This window comes from Ixodes scapularis, unplaced genomic scaffold (genome assembly GCF_016920785.2).
Source record: "Ixodes scapularis isolate PalLabHiFi unplaced genomic scaffold, ASM1692078v2 PGA_scaffold12__126_contigs__length_90152505, whole genome shotgun sequence".
NCBI lineage: Eukaryota > Metazoa > Arthropoda > Arachnida > Ixodida > Ixodidae > Ixodes > Ixodes scapularis.
This window is the reverse complement of record NW_024609838.1, coordinates 5,158,467-5,178,666: the sequence shown is the minus strand read 5'-3', so window position 1 is coordinate 5,178,666 and position 20,200 is coordinate 5,158,467. Positions and strand designations below refer to the sequence as shown.

General features: G+C 44.5%; 1 protein-coding gene and 1 non-coding gene across 4 annotated transcripts in view; one reads left to right on the top strand and one right to left on the bottom strand.

Moving 5' to 3' along the window:
* Positions 1 to 9,717: 9,717 nt before the first annotated feature.
* Positions 9,718 to 20,200, top strand: part of LOC8040523 (receptor-type tyrosine-protein phosphatase kappa) — a 93,318-nt gene continuing 82,835 nt past the window's right edge. For all 3 annotated transcript variants that reach the window (XM_040211592.3, XM_029991228.4, XM_040501386.2), the window contains exons 1-4: positions 9,718 to 9,780; positions 10,583 to 10,725; positions 13,870 to 13,919; positions 14,822 to 14,986. The gene's annotated coding sequence lies outside the window, so the exon portion shown is untranslated. The remainder of the gene's footprint in view (positions 9,781 to 10,582; positions 10,726 to 13,869; positions 13,920 to 14,821; positions 14,987 to 20,200) is intronic.
* On the bottom strand, positions 19,455 to 19,528 carry Trnat-ggu. Its single transcript has one exon. It is a non-coding gene; the product is annotated as a tRNA-Thr (tRNA).

Below are 20,200 nucleotides of genomic sequence, written 5' to 3'. Positions count from 1 at the left end.
GGATCCTGCGTTCTTGGTCGTCGTGGTCTGTTTTAAGTACTCCTTCCTTTTTTCTTGCTGGTTGAAGTCGGGACGCACGAGAAGAGCACGAAGAAAAATAAATGTCCGTTGGTGGCCGATACCAAGTAACTGAGCGACGCTGTCGGCCTTGTTGATTTGATCGTAAAAAGTGCGTAAGACAGCTTCGGAGCTGTCGTAGGATTCTGTCGTAACCTGCGCAAAGGTTACGACAATTTCGTTTCGAGAGCACGGGTTTTCTCTCAAATTTGTCGTACGCACTTTTTTCGTCGTGAATTCGCTTTGAGAATCCGGCCTCAGAGCTGGTTTTGTCAGTGCTGCCGTGGTTGCCGACTTGCCGTGGTCCCGTGGTGCAGCGTGCGTGCAGCCCTTGCACATCTCAAACGGCCACGTTGTCACAGGTCGTAAATCGTCGACGCGCCACCAAGTGGCAACGCTCGTAACCACAACATTCACGCCGTAGCCTTTCCCGACCGGCACAAGTGACGTCACGAATGCGCCCAATATCCCAAGACGCATCGCGCTCTCCGATGGCCGATTTTTGAGCGCGCGCCCAATCGGGCCCATCAGGGTGAAAAATATAGCCATCCGTTCAAAATACAAACGCGCGATTATGATTTATGAATATGATTGATCATATTGAACCTATTTCTGACCATAATAGGTGTATTTCAAGTTTCGCTTCAGTATCCCTTTAAGAGGGGCGAGAACAGAAGTTCATTTCATTTAAAGTTGCTCTGAGGAGGTTTCTGAGATCTCCTAAATATGGCGATACCTCGCTCTGTTGGTTCTAAGCATCCTGGAAATCCCTAAATCATAACAATCCGTGGCCGATTTCCCTATTAAAAAATACATCAAAGATCGCAACACACTGGGGTCATCTACAGCGATGGGAGGAGCATGTTCCGAAACCAGGACCGCTGCCAGCCAATAGCGAGCCAAGGATCCTCGCACTTCCGGTGGAACCGCGGAGTGATATCTCAAATCCCAGCGAGCGCGCGCTCGAGAGCTGACGATCGGACACGTCACTGCCGCAAAAAACACACAAAAACAACAACAACGACATAGTGCGTTGTTTTTTAGACGAATATTGGCAGTATTATGTTCGCTCTCCATGAAAAATCAGCATTTTTCGACTACTCTTATTTGCTTTTATCATTTACAAAAGCATACCCATTTTGTAATAACAGCGTTTGCAATCTCAACCAAATGCCGTGTTTTCATCGGTTTCATGTCGTCCTCGCTACCGGAACAATGCTCCTTACATCGCCGTAGATGACCTTGGCGTGTTTTATCTTCCATTGTTTGTTTTTAATAGGCAAATCAGCCGCATATCGTTATGATTTATGGATTTCTAGGATGCTTAGAGCCCGCAGAGAGCTTTCGGCACATGCAGCACATCTCAAAAACCTCCCGAGGACACTTTTAAATAGAGTTATAGAACGGTGCCTCGAACGCGTCTTCGACAGTTGTGTGTAGCTTCCAATGAGGGAGTTTTCGTGTAATCGTTTCTTTCGTCCCGCAACGCTCTCCGCAAACCTCTACGATATCCGGAACTGTGCAGTCAAGGCCATCCATGCGCATGCACACTAGAGGCGATTTCGTTGCCGAAAGCGTAGCCGAATAGGGAAAAAGCTGTACGAAAATTCCCTATTGTCCCCATGCAACGAAAGTGGTTTCGAAGAAGCAACAAATGACGTCACAGAGGCCGACGGACTTCTTTTTAGGACGCGTTAAACACACCAATCGGACACGCGTTCCAGGCATTAGGGTTACAGTAGTCAGGGAAGGCGGCGCCGGACATGGCCTATTGTGTTCAAGGCTCTTGTTTTCTGATTCCTTCTTCGGCGTTCTTATCGGCTAATGTCCTGCGTAACCATAGTAGCGACTATCAAAAAGGCGTTATACATTATCGTACAATTGAAGCTATACGAATGAATTCACGCATATAACCGAATAGCTGATAATGAAATCAATAAATAATTAGCAAACTGCTAATAAGCAGAACCTCGTATTTTTGCGAACTTGCGCTTCAAGCACAATGCATTGTTATAAAGCTAAAATTTACCATTGAATTGACTTAATTATTTCTACAACAAAGTAGTTCGATTGTTAAAGCTGCAGATTGGGTGAGTTGGTAAGGCATAATTACGAACCAGCGCACAGGTAGACAATTACTCAAAAATCCAAACACAAAAAAAACTTACACAGCGCTCAACTATCACCTCATCTGAATTTAGCCAAACTTCCCTTTCCAACAAACAAACAACAAACAAATGTTGCCATCTGAAGTCGATAGAGGTGCCTCTGAAGGAGAGGACTTACTTGTTAGATACAAACTGTCGTTCTCGACTCAATGTCTATCAAGAAGGTAGTGCTTAAAGAAGAACTCGCGCTCTCTTATACCAACTGATGAAGAAGGTGCGTTTGAGGTCTTGCAAATAGAAACGTATAGTGCTAAGGCAATAGAAGCGATTGAGTCAGTCTCCAACTCCCGCAAAGAGGTCGGCTTAAGCAAGATCAGAGAGAGGGAAGACAATATTGTCAATTTGCCTAATTAAAAAAAAAATTAAAAGGTGTGCTCCTTTATTGATTGCAACAAAAATTTAAACCTTGAATTTGCGGGCTTATAACTCCGATTCCCTCAGACCCTGTTTGCTTCTCCGTCTTCGCATTTGTCTTTATTGTGCTTTCACTATTTTTCAACAATATTTAAGGGGCAGTCTATTCGTTTCCCCTTTCCTGTGAAAAAGAGTAGACTGGACAGACTGGGTGGTGTTCAAGTGACCGCCTGCGTGAGCACAACAACAACATTGCCAATGCCAACTCTGGTCACTTAGGCGTTCACTGTAGGGATTGTGGCTGTTCTTCGCGACTGGACAACAGTGCTCTGTTAGGCCAGAGTAAAAACCAGCTCACCCGAAAAATTATAGAAGCGGAGAACATTTTACGACGGGATACCCAATGCGTTAACACTCCGTCCTTAACCTTATCGGGAAAAAAACAACAAAAAACTGCATTATTCAGACAGAATGTATTCGACAGTAGGCCAGGTTATCCCCTGGGCCCGTTTGCTCGAAGCACTAACCGCGGCTAAAGTTAGCCGCAGTACCTAGGAGAGGGATTTTGAGATCACGTGACTGGCTCGGTAGGGATGCGGGGAAAGATGGCGGTGCCCCAGTGAGTGAGCGCCGCTCGCTTTGGAACTAATATGTCGTTGTGGTTGCAATATCGGGCGCGTTAGTCAGCAACGAATGGTGCAGGAGGCTTTCGCTTTGCCTTACCTCACTTAAGCCGCAAGGCATGGGCAATGACATTGCCACATTTTTTAGATAGTGTTTCGATTCTGGGCACTCCTAAGCCTAAATGAACGCGCTAATTGTCGGCATAGCAACGTCTTTGGAAAGCGGATTGTTGATAGCACACAAAAGCAGACGGCGTCCCAAGAGACGTTTTTTCTAAATTATCCAAGCACTGAGGTGCATGCTACGACTGTAGTTGCACGCGTCGCACGTGCTGGCGTCTGCAGTAGTAACCGTTCTAAAGCAAAAAGTATAAAATAAATTTTGCCTCGCACGCGCGTTCGTTAAAGCCTTATTATGAATTTTTACTTCAAATCTTTTATAAGGGGAAGGCCAGCGCGCGTGAACCGTAGAATTAAACGTCCAGCGTTCGCCTCGCGATGCTTGGATAATTTAGAAAAAAGTCTGTCGGGACGCTGTCTGCTTTTGTGTGCTATCAACAATCCGCTTTCCAAAGACGTTGCCATGCCGACAATTTTCGCGTTCATTTAGGCTTAGGAATGCCCAGGATCGAAACACTATCTAAAAAATGCGGCGATGTCATTGCCCATGCTTTGCGGTTTAAGTGGGGTAAGGAAAAGCGAAAGCCTCCTGCATTATTCGTTGATGACTAACGCGCCCGATATTGCAGCTACAACGACATATTAGTTTCAAAGCGACCGGCGCTCACTCACTGGGGCACCGCCATGTCTCCCCGCATCCCTACCGAGGCAGTCACGTGATCTCAAATTCCCTCTCCTAGGTACTGCGGCTAACTTTAGCCGCGGTTAGCGCTTCGAGCAAACGGGCCCTGGTTTCTTTTTATATTTGTGAGATCATTGTTGTAATTAATTTTTGTAACTCTTGGACTTTTTTCAACTCAACGATTATTTATACCAAGAGTGTATTGACAGTAGGCCAGAATATTGTTAAGCTTTCGTCCGTCGCGTAGGCAGTCTGCGCTCCGCGCTGGGAACGACCACTCTAGTCGGTGTCCAGTGCATAACCAAGTTTATTCCCACGAGCCCCAAAGATACATCCCGCACTTGGGGGCGTCACAACAAAAGGGTGTTATCGCTTGATAACAACAAGTAACATCTGGGCCCGTTTGCTCGAAGCTGGTTAAAGGGATACTGAAGCAAAGATTTTAGTGCCCTCAATAAGTGGCGCACGTTCTTTCCACGAGCCAGCAGCCGCCGGTGTGCGCGAGCACACGCAACGAAAATGACGTCAAAGACCTCCATTCGCGCTTAAGAAGACAGTGAAATGCATGGGCTTGGGGCCAAAGGAGAATAAAGTCAGGCTTTTCAACTCCACAAGTGGAAGCTACGTCCTTGTTACACCAATTAATCGCTTACCTTTTACACCAGACACTACTGTGTAGATGAAAAACTTGTCTTTATTCTCCTTTGGCCCGAAGCCCATACATCTCACTGTCATCTTAAACGCAAATGGAGGTCTCTGACGTCATATTGGTTGTTTGTGCTCGCGCACAAAGGCGGCAGCTGGCTCGTGGAAAGAACGTGCGCCACTTATTGTGGACACTAAATTCCTTGGTTCAGTATCCCTTTAACTAACCGCGGTTAACCGGATCTCCCTACGATGGGGAATTTCGGGTCACGTGACCGGCAGAGTAAGGACGGCGGGGAAACATGGCGGTGCCCCGGTGAGTGAGCGCCGCTCGCTTTGGAACTAATGCGTCGTGGTAGCTGCAGTAGCGGGCGCGTTAGTCAGCAATCAATGGTGCAGGAGGTTTTCGCGTTGCCTTACCTCACTTAAAACGCAAAACATGAGCAATGACCTCGCCGCATTTTTTAGTTACACGCGCTGCACCTGCTGGCGTCTGCAGTAATAACTGTTCTGAAGCAAAAAGCCTAAAACAAATTTTGCCGTGCACGCGCGTTCGTCAAAGATTTATTATGAATATTTACTTCAAATCTTTTATAAGGGGAAGGCTAGCGCACGCGGATCGTCAAATTACACTTCCAGCGTTCTTCTCGATGTTCGGGTAATTTACTAATAGGTGAATTTTCAGTAGAGCCGAATTACAGGCTTTTCAATTTATGACGTTATTACAGTTGTTACATGCTGGCTAACCATGCTGCCGGTGTACCACCCGCCTTTCACTGCTCACCTCTTTCTCATCGTTTCTAGGACTAAACTTTGTCGTCCTCTTTCGAACTGGGAAGGAAATTTCAACGAGGCTTTTTTTCACTTCATACAGCCAAATATTTAGAAAATTTCCAAACAAGGGTTAATTTCGTTTTACCTTGCCGACTATTTGTACCACGAGCAATAAAACTTGTTTCTTAAGCTCAAATGTATGCCGCGCTGCGTCGCGAAAATCAGGCAGCGCGAATTTTTTGGGTTCCCCCATTTTGGGAACCTCTCCACGGAAGCCACTTATATTCGCTACAGCCAGTAGGTGACACCAGCTACCACCTTATAATGAAACGCGGAGCTATCGCTCATCCAGCCCTCGTCAAACTTGGCTAGGTACGCTGATCTCAATGACAATTGCTGGATCGCGCTTGCCGCTCCCGCAAGTGAAGCCACCGGGCGTCACTCGCTTGGGATACGATTTGCCGTTTTTGCTAGCCTTTGCTGCGGTTTTCCAGCGTGCTGACGACACGTTTTCTACTCGTTCGTCGTCATTCGCCGAAGAAGTTTTTTGAAAACTCTGTGTATTGTTGAGACTTTCCGTTGTGAACACGTGGAAAATTTTACGAAAGTGCAGTGTCGCAGGAAAAAGGCACAACGCGTCGAAAGGAAGGGCTGGCGGCGTGTTCAAAGCATCCTTGGCACGCCGAAGTGCCGTGTCTCCGTGCCTTCGCGCGCTTGGATACCGACCAAGAACCGATGCCGTGTGAATGTGTTTAGCGAGTGCAATGTGCGTGAAGCCGTATCAAAAGGTACAACTCGTCGAAAACGTGTCGCCGGTGTCGCGGCGTGATCAAAGCTTCCTTGGCACGCCGAGTGATGCATCTTTGTGCCTTCGGGGTCCATATCACAAGAGCGAATGACATTTTAGCGAACGGCGACGTTTGAGCGAATGGTCGTTTTAGCGAATAACGGGGGCGCGCGTTAACCCATCCGTCGCGCTGCGCTTTACGCCGCTTCGCGGCGACAGTCTTCGGCAACTCATTACAAAAATATGAACTCACTTGGCCCACCCGAAAACGCCGCTTCGCGGCGTCCGACTATTCGCTAAAGTGTCGTTCGATGAAACGTGGGCGTTCGCTAAAACGTCATTCGATCAAGTGAGTGCCTCCCGTGCCTTCGCACGCTTGGATACCGGTCAAGAATTGACGCCGCGCCAAAGTTCTGAACGTGTGTCGCGCGTAGATGCCTTTAGATCATTTATATATATCGGCCACGGAGTTCTGGATCGTCCAGCTGTTCCGGTGAGTTGCTATCAATAAAAGGGGGAGATCTGTACGTATTCTTATGTACTATATTAACCATGGCTATGTCCCAAATCTACTCTAATAGATTCCGTGGGAGCACGAATAGGGCAACGTTGTACGTGGAGCCAGGGGGGTTTTCGAAAGCAAAACTACAAGACGGCGAGAATGAAAATCTTTGAAGCGCGGCCGATATGGTCGTGTGCAATCTGTTGACCAATTACAATTAGGCGAGTCGCGTAGGTTGATAATAAGCCAGCACTGATCAGTGATGAGGAGCTGTTGTGCACGGTATTGTGTAAATCGTCTAAGGACGAAAAAAAGACGTACCTTCTCCCCATCTCCCGTCGCTAGTGGACGCTGGATTAAGCTCGTTCCTAAACCGCGAGGGGAAAAGACGCTGATCCAGAGGCACGAACAGCTTCACGCACATTGCACTCGCTGAACACATACACACGGCGTCGGTTCTTGGTCGGTATCCAAGCGTGCGAAGGCACAGAGACACGGCACTTCGGCGTGCCAAGGATGCTTTGAACACGCCGCCAGCCCTTCCTTTCGACGCGTTGTGCCTTTTTCCTGCGACACTGCACTTTCGTAAAATTTTCCACGTGTTCACAACGGAAAGTCTCAACAATACACAGAGTCTTCAAAAAACTTCTTCGGCGAATGACGACGAACGAGTAGAAAACGTGTCGTCAGCACGCTGGAAAACCGCAGCAAAGGCTAGCAAAAACGGCAAATCGTATCCCAAGCGAGTAAAGCCCGGTGGCTTCACTTGCGCTGCAGCGAACAAGCGGGGAAGCGCGATCCAGCAATTGTCATAGAGATCAGTGGCTAGGTACTTGTAGGTAGCTAGCAGGGAAGGGCGGTTAACTTTTAACCGCGGTTGAAGTTAACCGGCTTCGAGCAAACGGGCCCTGGATAAGTAACATTGACGGATTTCACCGGAATAATGACGCTGCAACAAATATCACCTGGTTTATATATTTTCGCGATTGTTTTTTGTAATAATTTTTGTAATTTTGGTAATTCTCGAACCTTGCATTGTTATTATTATTCTCCTTTCTTTTTCTTTTCTTTGTCTTCGATTTTATTTTTTCTAATCTTCTTTCTTTTTCTTTGTATTCTACAATTCCTCCCTTTGCCTTGTCTTTTACTTTTCCTTTCCTTTGGTTTTTGGGCTGGCGTCCTACCGCTTGGGGTCGAAGACGTTTTGACTAAATACAATTGAGGTGATCGTTCAGCGCCGTGTGTGTGTATTTTTTGTGTGTTTAGATTTTAACTGTCCCCGTGTGCGCTGGTTTGTAATTAGTTCGATCGGTTATTTCATGGTTGGACAATTTATTTCGCTACAAGGTTAAGAGATGAAAAAATAAAGTTTAGTGAGGGATTGAAATTGTTCTACTTTGCACGAGCTCTCTAATCGGGATGATGTATACGTTAAAGTGGGAATGGCGTATTCGAAATTGGGATCGGTGTTATTATAACTTCTGAATGCAGGAAAAAAAATGGTTGGGGGGGGGGGGGGGGGGGGGGGGGGGGGCTTATTTAACGCCCTCTTTCCTGGTAAACGTTTATTGGCTAATATTAGTTAGACGTACATACAAATCAAGCTGCGACATCGATTCAAGGCTTGAGGCTAGGCGCAACATTTGTATCGTGGTCACTACTGCCAATACATCGTACAAAATACAGTCTGCTGTCAATTTCTTAGGCGTGTTTCTTCCCTGCATAACAGTCCTGTCCCATTGATCACGCGTAAACTGCCTTCAGACATGTTCGAAGCGTACTCGAAGCAAGCATATGCTTCCGCAAATGCTTGAGGCGTGTGCCCCAGATGATTCTGTCATGGTGCCTTCCGCGAACAGTGCTGCCAACCTTAGGGATTTTCCCCTAGAGATAGGGATTTTCGTTACCGTTTAGGGGCAAAAGGAAATTTGTTCATATCTAGGGATTGATCTTTAATGGGTTTCAGAGGGTTTTAGAGACACGTTCCTTCCCTTTTTTCTCCTTGTGCCGGCCGAGCGCTGTGGGAAAAATGGCTTTTTGTATATTGTCCGTGCCGGCAAAGCAACAAAGTTTACGTATGTAAAACGGTGTTAACGAAGCAAATTTGATCTTTAAATGACCTACCAACTGCAGGAATCTATTCTTAAGTTACCCCATAAGAATAATCTCAATTATGACTCAAATTAACATATCTTCTGATAATCTAGGTAACTCTAGGGAATGATCTTGTAAAGTTTGGGGAAGAAACAACTGCGGAGGTTGACAACACTGGCCGCGAAGGCCGTGTCTTTTTGCAGAATGTACGAACAGTGTGACCTCGGCAAGTAAACGCGGAGAGACAACAAAGACACGCGGCATGGTTTGTGTGTAAAAGCGCACATTTGGAAGAAATGTACGCCAACTGGACCCACGCATCACTTATATTGAGATTAGGCATTATTTGGCGCTGGTGGCTTCGGAAGTTGTTTGGAATTCGGTTGAAAGCAGGAAGCTATGCGTGGTACCTGGTTAACTAAACCGTATCAAAATATCGTATACCAGGTAGAGAAAACACAGTAAACGTTCATACGACTTTCAACAGGGGAGGGGAAAGAAAGAAAGGGATATGCCGTCACCATCTTTAACGTGCTATTTGTTATCTATTCATGCGATATTATTTAAACACTGCGTTCTAAAAAATCCCAAAATATCTGGTCGTAAAATAACTTTTAGGGGCCCTTCGGAGTGTATATATTCTGCACCCTAAAATGTTATTCTAAGTACCTCCTAAAATATTCTTTGTGAAAAAAAAAAAAAAAACAACCTCATAGGTTTTTTTTTTTAATCTCCTTTTTTGTGTGTGTGGCGAAAGAGTTACTAGTTGCCTTTCTAGAGCGCCAGGGGGCGATAGTGCTCAAAGCGAAACCGTTCTTCACGAGCTCCAAGTGTTCTTGGGGGCGTCGAAGACTCCTTTCAAGAACTGATCTTTTTTAGTCTGGTATTTTCTTGCTCCCCGTTGCAGGGTATATTGCAAGAACCCCTGCCTCACGTCAAACGATCCTGTTTACGGCACCGAACGCTATGCCCTGGTACTGTACAAATATTTACATTCTTTTGCGTGTAACAATAGTGTCCTAAGACAAAAAGAAACAACACTGAAATGAATTTCTTTTTATATTTTGCATTAGTCTTGTGGGATTTTTCAAGTAAAAGAAAAATAAGTAACTAAAATCATGATGTCTTAACCTTTCCCTTTTGGAAAGGTTTGTAAACCGAGAAAATATATTCAGGAGTGATTCCGTAGCCGCTGCATGTTTTCGCGCATCAGGAATTGGCATTGGGATTTTGAAATCCCACATCAAGATACCAGAGCACCGACGATTTCAGGAATCCTATACTAACCGAAGAGGCGTCTGCAAATTACGGGGTTACGGCCTGGAGGGATTTTAAGGCCTATTTTTTCCCCAGTCCCACGTCCGTTGCGAGTCAAACGTTGTCCAACATTCGGCGAGAAAGTCGGCGAGATAGCACACTTTTTCGCCGAGCTTCTAACGTAGGGCCTTAAAAGGACTCTTCTCGAGTACGGGGGGTGTATGGGGAGACCAAGTCGTCTGCTTCCTGCGCAGGGATTGCGGTGTCGTCAGAACGATGCCGAGCTCTGATTGGCTTTGACTGAAAGGATGGTGGTTAAACCTTAATGCTAGATGCTTTGCAGTCTACCCACTATTTGTTTCAATCAGCCAATAAGCGCTCAGCGTTCTGACATCATCGCCACCCCTGTGCAAGAAGCAGACGAACTCGCGCTCCGCGTAGGCGGACAGCTACGATCGCGTGTCCTGCCTTTTGGTGGCACAGAGAAGGTGACGCGATCACGTGGACATCTTTCCGCAGTCATCTTCAGTGTGCAGGAGCGCCCTCCACGACTTTCGCATCTCTTCGTGGAACTCTTCGGCACGGACTGTCACCCTCATCTTTGATTCGGGGGAGAGGAACTACTTTGTCGGGTTACTCCGCTATGGCGTCCACTCCCAAAGGTGCAGCAGCTCTACCGTATCTTATTCCCATATACCTTTGCTAGATCTTTCCTGAGCATGTCAGAGCGAGTGAACCTTACCGTCTTGACTTTTAGGGAATCGCTTTGAAACTCGGATTCCTTGAGCACCGTTCCGATATTCTTCGTAGATCGTTTCCGCTGTCCCGCAACTTTCTCCGCAACCCGCTACGCTACCCGGAACTCTACAGCCAAGGCCATAGTGACGCGCAGGCGCAGTAGCGGCTTCTTCGTAGCGGAGGGCTTAGCGGAGGGGGACACGCGGTCTACGAAAACTCCCTATTATTGCGAAATGGCGTGCCGCAAATTCGTTCTCGCTTCGATTACAAAAGAATTGCGATTCTGCTCGAAAAAAAAAAAAAAAATATAGGAAGGGGTTGGAAATATATGTCTGCTGGCGTGTGCTGCGCCATGTAAAGTTTCTGCCATGTTTGCGAAACTAGTTTCCAAATATTCAAGAAGTTCTAAATATCGCTATACGCGTGATGCATCAGACACAACTTGTCGTCGTGCAGCATGAGTTAAGGAGGCAGAAGGGATAATTTATAAGCCTTTTGATGGTGAGTTAGCGTTTGAATTGCGTAATCGTGCACTAAGAGTATAATAAAAACACAAAAAAAGCACTAAAAACATGATCTCGAACAAGATTCGAACCCAGAACTTCAGCAAGTTTGCATCAAAAAGCCACTCGTTCGACCTGAACCTTACTCGCCTCAAAATTAAACAACAAAAGTCGATTCATTTTGTTGAACAGTGAACAAAATGCCCAGACCACGGCCGCTCTATCCCTTAAAGATTCCCTTCCTCTCCCGGTTCCGCAAGGAAGGGAGAGGGGGTTGACAGCCGGCGTCCGCTCTAACTTCATCACAGCATGTTCGTCTGTTTTGTTCGCCTTACATACAGCGCGTGTAGCCGCAGAAGTTTCAGTTATGCGGTCAGATACCTTACTATCAAAATAGATACCACTTCGCTCAGATATTGAGGTGGGCTAGCTGGATATGCATGATATAAAAATTAAATAGCGCAAAGGTTAGACAAAGGACAAGGCACAGAACATGTAGACAGGACAAGCTCTAACTCACAAGTGACGTTTTCTCTTCTTTTCTATTAAAGCGCCAGTTGTGAGTTGGCGCTTGTCCTGTCTACGTGTTCTGTCCCTTGTCCTTTGTCTAACCTTTTCGCTATTTAATTTTTATACTCCGCTTATTTGCATCATAAACAGCGTTCCTACAGCACCAGATCCTCCCCTATCGGCAGCCTCCCCCCCCCCCCCCTTTCCCCTTTCAAAATCGAGGCGCCCCATCGCGGCGAAATACCACGCAGTGCACTCTGGGAACTCGTTGGCCACTCAGTTTCGGTTTCGTTTGAGCAGCTTCATTTCATGCCACCACGTCGTGACCGAATGCGCTGCTTGCTTTTTCGATTGTCTGACTTTTCACGAATGTACAATACACTCATTCTCGAGCGATACAAAACGAACCCTGGGGCACTTTCCTTGGTTCCCGAAACACCGGATATTGTGCGTGCGTATGCAAACGTACTAAGACGTGGCTTAGTCACCTCACCCCACGAGTGCATGTTTGAGCTCAATTTCAATAATCCCGTCTAGCAACAATAAACTACAACTGAAATTTGGTCACCTTGAGCCCTACACGTATTTTGTTTGCCAAACGTCCGCTTCTTGTTACTTCACTGGGCGAAAAGCAAGCCGCATCCTCACAGGAGTCTCAAAGTTGAGCCCAGCGTTGGCGCATGAACTTTTAAGGAAACACAATAAATTCCACCTCACTACTGCACAAAAGTTACTATGATGTTTTCCTCGTGTCATCACATATCTCACACCCAAAGTTTATGCTGATAGAAGATCAAATTTTCGCCAACGCCGAGATCGGCTTGCTACGACAGATGCCCTAACAAGTGTCCCTATACTCCTTGCTAAGCCTTTTTGGACAAGCTTTTACTGACGCCCAAGATCTGTGTCTGAACGGTGTTTCTGAAATTATCTCGGAAGACTCAGTCAGAAAGAAAGCAAACACATAACACATATTATGGCCATTAGCAACCGTCAACTGAGCTTTGAATAATTTCGTTCGTTTGGCGCACCGCTTAGGGGTTCACGCCCGTCCGGCGCACTTGCGGCGAATGGTGCTACATTCTTCACACAAATGCTCGACTTTTTTTTTTCTTAAAACTGTTTGTATGTGCGAATGTGCCTATATGATTGCAGGATAACTTTATGCACATACGCGATGTTGAATATTCGTGGAATGCAAGCGGGTGGGGAATTCACTTCTTGCAGTGCTACGGAGCAGTACAGATAAGGGATAAGAAGTGTGTTCGCTTTGAGCTTTTCAATGGCGCCTCCGAGTTTTACCTCGCATACTCAGGCGTATTAAGAAAAACAGTAATTTCAAAAAGTCATATTTCGTCTATGGACGCACGAAACAAACAAACTTCCTGACCAGCAACACTAATGTAAAGGTGCGAGCTCGATGTATGCGTACTTATTGGTTGCTAAAGCTTGTTGATTCGTACACAAGCAAGATCCCCGAGCTTCGCAGCGTCGAGATTCCCAGCACTGGCTAGTTCACATATCTCGATTGGAACGCTAACAGAAAGGCTCAAGTACAAAAATACAGCAAGCTTGTATCAAGACAAGCTATACGTCTCAGGTTTGTGCTGAAGCTTCGAGGTCTTGTCATTTAGGTTAGTTTAGAAACCACAAATGACGCTCTCGGGACCAGAAAACATGAGATAACGGCCGTTAATAGTTCACGCTCTGTGTATAATCTCTTGTCGACGTGTCGATCGAAACCGAAACCATATCACCCTCCTCCCTGGCCAACTAGTTCCCAGAGTGCAACGCGCGCCGTGTTGCATGCAGGGCTTTATGGTAGTAGAGGGGAAAATCCCGAGGTCGCACGCGTCCAAACATTCTAACTACGCAGAAGCTGTCGGCTCCATGGCCATTGTATTTTGATATGATGTGATCTTTGAAGTGGGACTACCGATAGAGGCGCACCGGTATTCCCAATTTGGCGGCAACCCATAGTACAATTACTCCTAACTCTCTTTGTAATTAAATCAAATTGTCCTCAAATATGTTTTTTTGTGTGTTTGCTTCCAGTTGGTATAGCTCATCGAGCTTTTTCCACTTTAGTTCACCGCGTGTTAAAGGTGAGTAAACAAACTCATATTTTCCTTTATCCTGTATCTACACAGCGCGTGTTTCTCGAAACGGGAACCAGATCGTTCCCTGCAAAAAATACGCATCCCGCAGAAACAGGGTTGCCAGAGGGTCAATTAAGAAAAATTATTAACGCCTAGTAGAATTAGATATAATTTTACCAAAAAACTTACACAGAAGGGCAGAACACGGAGAGCCCGTGTTCTGTCGTTTATCTGTTACTCTTTCGAAAAATTGTATTCAATGCCAACGCGCTCTCTACTAGACAGCCCCCCCCCCCATAATGGCTTATAATAAACAAACTAAAAAACCTCCAAACTTCTTTGAGACACCCCTCCCCCCTTTCCTCCATTTCCCTTTCTCTCCACGAACCCCACCTAAAGCTTTGCAGTCTCGTTTGAGTCTCTCGCAGTCTTGTCGTTCATAATTACTCTGATTCAAGCCTTTTTATTGTTGGTTTCTGACAAGATTCGGTGGACCTAATACACTGGCGTTTACTACAATAACGTATACTCGACTTTTTTTTTTTTTTTTTTTTTTTTTTTTTTTTTAGAAGAACGTGTTTTGCTTTTGGAGGAGGCAAGGCGTAAATATGGAAGCAGAAGTGCGTCATATGAAGACAAAAATTATTTTTGACGGTTCCTCGTGCCAGGTGTTTGCATTCCTATCAAATCTTACTCTAAGTATCTTAATTTTTTTTATTTTTTCTAGTTTCTTTAATTGGATTCGTAAAATGTGCGCCGCCGAACACCCTGTTTCCATCACAAATGTAGCGCTAGCGCTTCGAAAAAGATGTCAAAGTTTCAAAGCTAGCTGTCTCCTTACTCAAGAGTTGTAACTTAGTTATTTCCGTCTCGGTGCCTGCTCCCGATCGCCCAATAATTTTGCGCAGAGAGGGTGCTCGACGTGACGTCTCTCCATCGGAATTACATCTACGACGGGGACACAACGCACACCCTGGAGTGTCACGGACCGCCCGAGCACGCCATCAGCTTCGACTACTCGATCAAGGAGGTCCAATTACGGAACGTCAACACGTCGCCGAGTCCTGTCCAGGGTACGCGCGGTTTCTCACGCATTTAACCGCCTCCCGAAGGCACCACATATAGCCACTGCTATATGTGGTGCCTGTAGGACGTCTTCGTTTGGTGTGTTTAGCGTCCCGTTCTGCACCATACATCAAAAGTGGTCCCGAAAGTGGCAACAAATGACGTCACAGAAGCCGAAGTGTCACGCTGTTGTATATGTCGCGATCCTGGCGGTTGGTCGTAGAAACGCTGACGAGAAGGCTGCGAGTGGCGCCACCGAACGCGAATGTCGCTGTCGTCACGGCGTCCCAACTTCTGGCTGCTGAAGCTTCCATGGACTGCCACACTGGACAGCGACCTGAAGCATAACAGGCGTCTGCCACATAGACCGGGGCAGTTGGGACGCCGCCAGGGTCGCGACTGGCGGCAGCGTGACACTTCTATGACGTCAATCAATCAATCAATCAATCAATCAATCCTTTATTTCACATCAGAAACTGATGTAGGCTGCAGGGGCAAAAAGTCAAAAGTTTGACTTGACAAGGCCTCTGCAGCCTTACAATTGGCACACGGCGACATACTACACATGAAGTAATAACATTAAGTTTTCAGCTTTTAACATTAAGCAAATAAACAAATAAATAAATAAAAAAAGAACCAGAAGAACAGCATAAGTTAAACACGCTGTTAAAGATAACAAAAAAATCATATACATATATATATATATATATACATACACATACACATATACATATGTATATACATACATATATATACACGCATACATACACACATACATACATACGCATCATACACACGCGCATATACACACATATATATAAGGCACATAGCATATTTAGGTACATGACAGGACTAAAAATAATAATCGTACTACCTCAAGGATAACTGAAACATACAGAACACACGACCTCACAATACAAGCGAAATTTTAATACAAGAAAAAATTTCTAATTGTACTAAGATTCAGTCTCTCGATATTTGTTAAATTATGCTTCTGAAGTTTATTTAGAATAAATGGAAGATTATACCTTAGCATTTGGAAACCGTAATTTGTGCGATTTGTTGGTATTTTCCAATGCTCCCCCTCACGAACGTCATATACCCGGATATTTGGTGTTAGGTTTGAAATATGTCTAAGGAAAGACTCGTTAGAACGGAGGGCTGATCTATATCGTGTTAGTAGAGTATACTCATATAAGTTAGGGACAGTTATTAGACGTAGTTCTTTAAATAATGGGGGTGTATGTGTATCGAAAGGAACATTGAGTATTGTGCGAACAGCCTTTTTTTTAAGAAGGTGTAATTTGTTAGCATTTGACAGAGATGTGGTACACCACACTAAATTACAGTAGTTCAGATGGGGTAAAAAAAGGGCCCTGTATATAAGCATTTTTATGTGACGAGGCAATAAATTTCTGAATTGACATAATTTCCCAAGCACTCTTGATAGTTTTTTTAACAACATTATTAACGTGATAATCCCAAGACATCTGTTCATTAAAATACACTCCGAGCGTTTTGACGTTCGGCACCATTTCTATGACAGAGGGGCCCAAGATGATATTAAAAGAAAAAGAAACATGTCTATTCTTGGGTTTGAAAAGGACAGCCTTGCTTTTGGTCGTGTTAATTATTAGTGAGTTAACTTCACTCCAATCATACAGCTTCGCTAGTGAGGCATTCGTTTCTTTAACAAGGTCTTCTATCTCTGTACCTGAAAAAAATAGACTGGTATCATCGGCATAAATGATGAAGGATGGGGCTTTGCTGATATTAACAATATCGTTTATGTATAGATTAAATAACAAAGGTCCTAAAATGCTACCTTGTGGTACTCCAGCTTTAATGGGTAGGACAGAAGAACTCTGTCCATTTATTACGACATATTGCTGGCGAAATTTAAAGTATGATTGTAAAAGGTTTAAAGGTACACCGCGAATTCCATAGCATTCGAGCTTTTTTATTAGGGTAGTATGGTCAATACGGTCGAACGCCTTTGAAAAATCAATAAAGACGCCTAAAGTTAACTTTTTTTCTTCAAACGACTTTAAAATTAACTCCTTCTGCTCTAGCAAAGCGAACTCCGTTGATCGACCTCTGCGAAAGTCGTACTGCGAGTCAGAAATTAATGAAAATTTAGTGCAGAAACTCGTCACTCTATTGTGAATAATCTTTTCAAGACATTTCAAAAACACAGGTAGTATTGATATTGGCCTATAATTCGAAAATTCATTTTTGTTCCCTCCTTTAAACAAAACAATGACTTTTGCAGTTTGCATCTTTTCAGGAAAAATACCACTGGACAACGAGAAGTTCATAATGTGTGTTAATACAGGTAATAGAACGTCCAAAACGTGCTTAATTGGTTTTACCTGCAAATCGTCTATATCACAGGAGTTGCTATTTTTAAGAGATGACATAATTAAAGTTATCTCATTTTGATCAGTTGGAAAGAAAACTGCGCTGTGTTCGTTTCTAGGCTTCATATACGTCATTGATGAAGGTATATGTATGCTACTAACAAGGTTAGTTAAATAACAATTGAAAGCTTCAGCGAGAGCTTTTCCTTGCAATGTTACCCCATCTCGTTGTATTACGTGTATAGCTGGTTTAGAGGGACACCGTTTTAATACTTCATTTAGCCGTTTCCATACCACATCTGTTCTATCCATGCATGACTCGTTGAATAAATTATTAAGGTAGGTTTGTTTTGCCCGACGTAGAGCATTGTTCAATGTATTTCTAAATTGCCAGGCGGAAATCGAGGAACCACACTTTGGGACGCGGTAAACACACCATTCGGAGGCGCGTTCCAGGCAATAATAATTACACCATACCACCGCTGATAGATCATGCAAATAACGGTCTGCAGACTCTTTCTAAGGCGGGTGTCTTTCTTGCATTATGGTGGCCTTGTCACATTGGTCATGAAGAAGCTGCGCGCGGACATGTTCTAAGCATATGCATATACCGGGTGTTCATTTTTAATTCGAACAGATTTATTTTAAAAAATCCGTAAAAGATGCACTGATACGGTTTGTGCAGGTGGGTTATACGGCCAGGGGGACATATTATAGGGGGCTTATCGTAACGATCAGTTGGGTAATTAATTAAAATTGGATAATTAACTTTTTAATTAATGAAAATAGATATTCCAATTAGAAACTTACACAGCGTCACCGAAAACCACTAAATCAGTCATTTTCAGAAAGACTTTGAGCGCGTGAGAAGCGTAGTAGTGCACTAACGTTACCACTCGTGGAGCAGGTACAAGGCTGGGGCTAGATAAGAGACGGAAAAATCTCGCGGGCGCCTTACCGCAACCGCTAGCTTTGTACCTGCTCCACGAGTGGTAACTTTAGTGCACTACTACGCTTCTCACGCGCTCAAAGTCTTTCTGAAAATGACTGACAGAGTGCTTTTCGATGACGCTGAGCAAGTTTCTAGTAGGAACCATATGTCTATTTTCATTAATTAAAAAGTTAATTATCGAATTTTAGTTCATTAGCCAACTGATCGTTACGATTAGCCCCCTGGCCGTATAACTCACCTCCACAAGCAGCATAAATGTAACTTTCACGGCTTTTTTTAAATAAATCTGTTCGAATTAAAAATGAACACCCGCTATATATATATATATATATAATGGGAAAGAGTGAAGATTGACATGTGCAGCCGTGGTAATATTGTGAACGAAGAGGGGAGAATGTGATTATTGAATTTATTGCATCAAAGGAATAGGCGAAGGTTGCGGGTTCAATCCCCGCTCCTGGCCCAATTTTTCGCCAGCTCTCTTTTTCTTTCCCTTTCCTTAACTTTGATGCAATAAATTCAATAATCACCTTCTCCCATGTTCGTTCACTATATATATATATTGCCGCCCGCAGGGTCGATAAAGAAACGCTCGGTCACGGACTTCTAGAGGATTCGCGTTCATTCTCGCACCAGACGTAACTTTCCTCCTGCTTTCTTGTTCTCGAAAGTGCCAGTTCATCCTCGCCCCCGAGCGCGCGACGCTCGAACTTTCTTTGTCGAACTTTCGAGATAGTGACGCACGGTAGATGAGCAGCTGCCCGCGACCTTGTCGAGTCAGTCTCGCTAGCGCTCTGTAGTGCCGCCGAATCGCCGCCCGCTTTTCTGCTGCTTCGACGCTCTTTCGTTACTTATTTTTGTTTGGGACAAGTTCGCCAATTAAACCTTTGTCCTTCAGTTCACTGTTCGACTTCTCGTCACCTTCATTCGTGACAATATATATATATATATATATATATATATATATATATATATATATATATATATATATATATATATATATATATATATATATATATATATATATATATATAATGGGATTGAGTGAAGATTGACAAGTGCAGCCGTAGTAATATAGAGAGCGAAGAGGGGAGAAGGTGATTATTGAATTTATTGCATTAAAGTTAGGGAAAGGGAAAGAGAAAGAGAGCTGGTGAAAAATTGGGCCAGGAGCGGGGATTGAACCCGCAACCTTCGCCTGACCGGGGCGACGCCTTAACCGATTAGACCATCCTGGCCACTGGTTTCGGCGGACTCAATTTCTGACCAGCTCTCTGTGTACTGTTTAGTTCCGAATTCGCTTAACTGGGTAGACGACAACCGTTGCTGATTTAAGGCCCGCGCTATTTCCGACATGCGGCAGTGACGTGGCACGTCATCTCAGCTTGCAAATGTCGGAAAGGGCCCGTCTTCCAGGATATCTAGGGAACCGCTCCTCCCCATAGGGAGGAGCGGTTCCCTTTCCCTTTCCCTAACTTTCCCTTTCCCTAACTTTAATGCAATAAATTCAATAATCACCTTCTCCCCTCTTCGCTCTCTCTCTATATATATATATATATATATTCCCACGTGCTTCAAGCGTGCTTCAAGCGTGTCCGTAGGTGATTCTATAATCATGTCTGCGCAGCCCACATGGCGTTTTTAGCACGGTGTTCGAGACTACAGGTAAAGTATTCCTGGAGGCCATAAAATGCGTTTGCTCCAGGATCAGTGCTATGAGTTGCACGGTTTTCAGCGGCAGTTAGCAAAAGAACAGAAATGTGTTTAATATATTGTGTATCCCCTCAACCGAAAACTTGATTTCGTGGTCTGCCTTTGAGAGTCGAAAAATGAGTATGCTTCTTAACAACGGTAGGTAATGAAAAAAGAAAATAATGTCTTTTGTTGTTGTTGTTGTTGTTTTGTTTTTT